Here is a 5,824-nt window from a genome sequence, read left to right on the forward strand (position 1 = left end):
TTTTTTGTTGTTGTTGTCATTTGTTTGTTTGTTTTCTGGTTTTACTGGCTTTGTTTATTTGTTTTGATTTTCATTTTTTTGTTTTTGTTTTCAGAGAGAAATCATGACGTTGAGTGGGTAGAGAGGCTGGGGGAGGATCTGGGAGGAGTTGAGAGAAAAGAAGAATATGCTCAAAATGTATGAAAAAAAAAATAGTCTGAAGCCTCTTCTGGAATGCAAAACAATCTCTAAATTTTGAACTCCAGAGAAAAGATTCCCTCTCCAAAGGGAAAGAGTGAGGGCAAAGCAAGGAAAGACAGGACACAAGCAAGACTGGAACCAAGGGGAGCAAACATTAAATCCTGAAGCTTCACGTCAAGTGGCTGAGGCTCATGATGGAACCATCTGGGCTCCAGATCATCCTAATCCGTCCAGTTCTGCTTCTTGTAGCACCTACAGCCTGTCTCTCGGTGCCACCCCACTTAGGTCTTACAGACTTTTCTCACCTGACAACCATGTTCTTAACATTCCCAGCACCCTGGGATTTTGTTGTAGCTTGGACTCCTTCTTCCTGGCCTTAAGCCTATCAGGTCATCCTTGCTGGAGTTTAACATTGTCTTGTCCCGTTGGCCTTCTGAACCTTGGTGTAGGCCACTATAACCCTCTTACTTTGTATGTTGCTTGCATGCAAAAGAAAAACTATGTAAATGACATTGCCCAGATCTGCTACCAGCTTGAGATGTGGCCTGCCCTACCCCTTGGACCACAGCTGCTGTGCCAGTTGTATGCCATTCTGGCTTGTTCTGGGGAAACAAACTACTAGGTAAACATTTAGGAGCTGGGAAGTGCTATGGTGACTATCTAAGTACAGATTCTCTTTGATAAGTCATCTCTATGCAGGTGAAATGAGCCAATTCAAGCCAAATTAAAGCACATAGACACAAGTTTATTAGGAACTGCTCTCGGGCAGGAACAGGGCCAGGGAAGTTGCTAAGGGGAGGGAAACAGAGGAGGAGGGGAAAAGAAAGAAAGAGTGTGTGCACGAAAGAAAGAGAAAAAGCAGGGGTGGGGGTGGGGGGATCAAAATGTCTGGATTATATAGGAAAAAGCCTCTGGGGGAGAGGAAATCCAACCCCTGGGGTAGGAAGTTCAGGATAGAGGGTGGGGTATGAGGAAGTTCAGGTAGAGACTGAGGGATGCTGGGAGAACCTGGAGGCCAGGTCCACCTTAGTCTGTTAAATATGCACCTCAACTGTTTGTCCTGGTTCTGAACCCCAACACTCTTCTTTCTACTAATCTACATTTTCTCAAGTTGGAGCCTTTGGTGATTAATGTGGTCTTGCCACAGGGCAGTCTTCCTAGAATGTGGGTTTCTTTTTAAAGTTGCTAATCTCATTAACAGCTACAGATGTGTTGTCTTCTGGTTCACAACCTTCTGGTTCACAACTTCAAATCTCGCAGGAGCTTTTCCTCACCAAACTGCATACTTTTTATATCGCTCCGCACTCACCGTGGAACTGAATCCAAGCGGCGACACAGCTTGACTGCTTCGCTGTCTTGAAACTTCTTCAGCCAAACATTAGTCTGCTGCTTTTGAATTCAGCCTAATATAAACCTGAAGGGATGGGCAGAGTGAAGCCAAACTGTTGTTGGAGTAGAACACCAATGGCCCCTAGCCCAGGTCCTGAGAGCCTTTGTTCCCTCTGAAACATGATTTTTCTCGGCATTCTCCCACAAGCCTGGCCCATGGAGCTCAGCTTACAACATTCCAGAGATTCTGGATTTTTTTTTTTTTTTTTTTTTTTTTTTTTAAAGTTCCAAACTCTTCCACATGTCTCCTTCAAAGTTTCAAAGACCTTCAAGGTCAAGTTATAATTACAGCAATAACCACACTTTTGGTACCACTTTTCTGCAACATAGACTTAACTTGTTGCTGTGACAAAAGACTCATGTGGTGGTGCAGAGGGGTGGGTGTGGGGGGGGACCTGGCAGGCCCATACCAAGGTGCCCCTCTGAGAAATCAGGCTACATCACACACTTGGTATAAAGGAGGCTTATTTGGAGGAAGGGGAGAGAGTGAGGGCCTAGAGAAGGGAGAGAGGCAGACAGATGGGAGCAGAGCCATGAGGGCTGAGAATGGGGATGCAGAGAAGAACAGAAAGGGGAACAAAAAGAAAGGAGGGAGCAAGGGGGCAAAGGGGAGAAAGGGAGAGGGGAAGAAGGGGGAGAGGAGGAGAAGGTGAAGAGAGGGAGGGGAGGGAGGAGGGGAAGAGGGAGAAGAAGGGAGGAAGGGGGAGGGAGGAGGGGGAGAGGGAGAAGAAGGGAGGGAGGAAGGAGAGAAGGAGAAGAAGGGAGGGAGGAAGGAGAGAGAGAGAGAGAGAGAGAGAGAGAGAGAGAGAGAGAGAGAGAGAGAGAACTGGGGTGGGAGCAGTCCTTTTATAGGATGTCACTGCACTTGGCAGAAGAGGTGATGGCGGCTACATGACGAAACCATGTAAGCTATTGCTAGGTCCCTGGAAGGAGCCTAGAGGAATCTCAGTATCCTAACACTAACAAGGGCGACTTAAGGCATGAAGGGCTTCCTGTGCCTCAGTTTGAGGGTACTGTGTGTTTTATATATATGGGAAATAATAATGTTAGCTGTATGGGGCGGCTAGTCTTACCAGACCTGCAGACAAGATGCAGAGAAAGACTCATTTTATTATTTGGCTTGGGTTCTCTCTTTTTAATTTATTTTGGGATCCTAGTCCAAGGGTGGTACCACTCACATTCAGTGAAGCCACTACCTTTAGTTAAACCTTTCTGGAAACACATCATGGGCATACCCAGGGGTGTGTTTGCTCTGTGATTCTAAAACCAATCAACTAAAAAAAAAAGTAATAATCAGGAGAACGGATTAAAAATTATTGCAACGATTTTGTGATGTTTGGCGTGTCCTTCAGAGTGATATACTAGAAGAGAAGGGAAGTGGTTGTCAACCTAAAATTGACAGCCATGTGCTAATTATTCTTTCTTTTTTAAGTTTTTAAAAAATTTATTTATTATATTTATATGCACTGTATATATTATGTACACTGTAGCTGTCTTCAGACACCCATATGAAGGTATCAGATCTCATTATGGATGGTTGTGAGTCACCATGTGGTTGCTTGGATTTGAACTCATGACCTCGGGAAGAGCAGTCAGCGCTCTTAACAGCTGAGCCATCTCACCAGCCCATGCTGGTCACTCTTGAATCTAAGTTAGGAGTGTGGAGAGCTTCATTCCATTAGCTTCTCTACTCTGAGAACTATTTGAGTATTTCTGTACTAAAAAGATTAAAAGGCGATGATCTCTCTGTTCTTTCCCTTCCAAAAATAAGTGTTGAGGATAAGTCCTGTCAGCTCTTCTACAGAAGGGGAAGTGGAGTGGTACCTGAAGTCAGGATACAAGAAGGTTTCAGAAGTGTGAGTCAGTGGAAAGCCATCTGGGGCTTGGTTTGATGATCAAAAAATTCAAAACCCAACAGGAGGTTGTGGCACACACCTTTAATCCCAGCACTCAGGAGGCAGAGGCAAGAAGATCTCTGAGTTCAAGCCCAGCCTGGTCTACAGAGTAAGTTCTAGGACAGCCTGGGCTATAACAGAGAAACCCTGTTTGTTGGGGGGTGTGGCAGGGATAAAAGAAAAGGAGAGGAAGGGAAAGAAAAGAAAGAGTAAAAACCAAGAAGTTGTGCAGGGTCTAAGAGCTCAAAAGCATCAAGGGCTGCCCCATTAGTCCTTTGGACTTTTCTGAGAGACTGGTTAATTAATCATGAGTTCTGTACCTCGGAATAGTAAAAGGCCACTTTATTCATATAACAAGCTCAACATACTGCTAGTTGAAGTAGGCATGTGAAAAGAGCAACAGAGAAATCCTGGCCCTTATGAAGGCCCCAAACCCTATTTGGAAATCAGTATCAGTTGCATGAAATTAATGTGTGTACATATTATGCACAAGTGACATGGGAAGCAGAGATTCCGTTAGCCTAAGGTCAGCCAAAACAGGTTTTACAGAAGAAACAGCTGAGGGGTTAACGTTTTAAGACCAACGTAGTGTTTGCCAGAACAAGAAGCAGAAGGAAGAGGTCATTTCAGGAAGAAGGAAATAATGTGTCTGACTGCAAGAAGCCACAGCGATGTGTTCTGGGAACTATGAGTATTTGCATTGTTGAAGCACAGTGCCACGGGTTCTCAGGATTGTTTCTCAGGCCTAAACACACCATCTTATTCTGGGTCTAAAACAGGGCAAAGGCCTTAATCTGGCCTTTAAAAAGTGCTTGACTGAGGGTGGGTGGATGGGTCAGTGGTTAAGAACCTAGGATAGATTCTAAGCACCCATATGGTGGCTTGCAATAATCTATAACTCCAGTTTCAGGGATATTCAAGGGGCACCAACCATACATGGTGCACAGACATATATGCAGGCAAAGCACTCACATACATAAAATAAAAAATAAATTACTTTAGTAATGGGCGTGGGAGAAGAGGTTTAACTTCAAAGCTTCTCCTGGCTGGAACCTGGGCTGTGTCTCATACCACAGATACAATCCAAAAGACAAAGAGAAACAGGTCCAACCTAAAACATATAGTCTGAGCAGCAAGAACCTACTTCCTGTAATTACAGACCCTTGTACAAAGAAGGAAGACCAGTGAATCGATCAGAAATCAAAGCCCTAAACTTCATTTCCATCTCCTTAGTGGTATGCTTGGTGGAAGTAAGTGAATGAAATATGATTTCACGAATCACACAGTTTATTGCCACACAAAGGGAACTTTTGCCTTTTGCTCACACTGATTAAAGAGGGGGAAACAACATGAACAAACCTAACAGGGAACATGGTTTGTAGATGTGGCACAACCTCATAGTGAGTAAATTTTGAAATCATGAGTTCAGTTGCTCCATTGGGATAGAAGCAGGCCTCTGCTGAAAGTCCAGTATAATTAAAGACTTGGTGTACCTTTATATAAGTGGTTCTCAGGAGAAACTGGTTTGACCAATACAGCAGAGATCTGTGAGGTGACCTGAGGCCCCTCAGATATAGAGGATAATGTAAGTCAGGCTTAGGGATGAGTTGAAGATCTGTCACAGCATATGCCTGTGTGTGCATGTCTTCAGAATAGTGCCTGGCAATGCACAGCTATGCTATAAGCTCTTAAGTGACTAGTTCTTAGGCTTAAAAGTATATTTTGATATTCGGTAACTCATATATGAAAAGGTATTTTAAATGTATTTCCATATTTGGTAACTCGTGTGTAATGTCTCCTCAGCGTTCAGGAGAGATCTATGTTTATTGGGGTCTAGTAAGACTTCATATTCTTCAAAAGAAATACCTTTCAAGTTCTCAGGGATGTAGAGTATCTCAAATCTCAGCTCAACCCAAGTTTTTATACATGTATTGAACTATGTTTAGTGTGTTCAGGATCTTTTAATGGTACACAGAAAGTATCCACCCACAGTGTTATTCTAGGACTATCAGCCGGCATTTATTTCCAAACAAAATTTCCCCCTTTTTTTCTTTTGATTAACGTAGCACCTTCGTCTTCGTCCAAACAGAGGCCTACGCGTCACAATAAACTAAGGAAAAAGGTCAAAGCGAACCATTGAGAAAAGAGCAACAAAGAATCAAATCTAATTACAAAGTTGGTAACAAAAGGCATCCAGACAGCTTGACTTTGTTTTTGTTTTTTTTTAAGTGGTTTAAGCAGCCAGGGCTTTGCCGCGTGCCTAACAAAGCCAACTCCACCCTCTGAGAGATTTTACACAACCGCAGTCCCACGCTTGCCAGCCTGGAGCGCACAAACTTCCCCAGACTTGGGGACTCTGG

The sequence above is a fragment of the Arvicanthis niloticus genome, chromosome 17 (assembly GCF_011762505.2).
Source record: "Arvicanthis niloticus isolate mArvNil1 chromosome 17, mArvNil1.pat.X, whole genome shotgun sequence".
Classification (NCBI taxonomy): domain Eukaryota; kingdom Metazoa; phylum Chordata; class Mammalia; order Rodentia; family Muridae; genus Arvicanthis; species Arvicanthis niloticus.